This window comes from Nannospalax galili, unplaced genomic scaffold, assembly GCF_000622305.1.
Source record: "Nannospalax galili isolate Female #2095 unplaced genomic scaffold, S.galili_v1.0 scaffold27, whole genome shotgun sequence".
In the NCBI taxonomy this organism is placed as follows: Eukaryota; Metazoa; Chordata; class Mammalia; order Rodentia; family Spalacidae; genus Nannospalax; species Nannospalax galili.
Window position 1 is genome coordinate 2,474,154 of NW_008357993.1, and position 1,247 is coordinate 2,475,400.

Sequence of the window (1,247 nt, forward strand, 5' to 3'; positions counted from 1 at the left end):
TATATATTTATTTATTTATTTATATTCCAAATTAAGGAAATTCAAAGACTTAGCTAGTCATGGTGGTGCATGTCTTTAGTCCCAGCACTCTGGAGGTGGAGCTAGTCCCAAGTCAGTTAGGGCTATAGGGAGATGCTTCCCCCCCATAGCCCCCCCCACAAGAAAAAGAAAGAAAGAAATTTGAAGATTTAGATAAAAATGAACAATTTCTTTGGGAAAGATAACTGATCAAGTCAAATCAACCCTTTCTGTACAGACCCAATTTTCTAGAGCAAGGAGATATATCAAGTAAACTTTAGCAATAGCTTAACCACTTGACGTAAAAATATATAAAGAAGAGTGAAGTGAAAGTGAAACATTACCAACGATACTAATTACAAACTATAGCAGACATCTAGAATGTATATTTAATAAACACGTAAATGACAAACTAAAATTTATTATAATACTGAACAATCATAGCTTATAAAATAACTATTATTAAACTAAAATCTCTAAATAACACTGCACAAATTAAAGGTCTACATAAATAGGGATATTTTTCATGCATATGGTTTCTAGATATCAGCATTGTGATTTTTGTCAAAGTCTCAAATTTAACCTACAGATTCTATGTATGCACAAATAAAATCCCAGCAAGTTGTTAAAATCAACAGACTTCTAAGGTTCTGTACATAATATAAATTCTCAAAGGTAAACGACCTAAAATACCTGCAATCCCAACTCAGTCTAGAAGAAAATGGGCACCAGAAGATTTACAATAAAAAACAGCAAAGATAGTCATGAGGCTCTGTAAACACAGAGACCAGGACACTAGAAGAGACTTGGTGAGGAATCTGCACACTTAGCCAGCCAGGGTTTGAAAATTTGGGCAAGGGGAAAGATTATCTGTCAAAAAATTGTGCTGGGTTGGGGCTGGAGAGATGACTCAGTGATTAAAAGCATTGCTGCTCTTGCAGAAGACCCAGTTCAGCTCCCAGCATGCACATGGCAGCTAACAACCATCCATAACTCCAGCTCCAGGGGATCCAACATCCTCTTTGACCTCTGTGGGCCTTGCATGACACATGAAGGCAATATGCTCAAACACATAAAATTAAATGGTAAATAAAATATTTTTTAAAAATTGTGCTGAGTCAATTAAATTACAAATCCAAAATCATAAACCCTACCTAATACACAAAAAATAAGGTGAAGAATAAACCTAAATACTCACTTATAAAAATTCTAATTTTTAATTTTTTTTA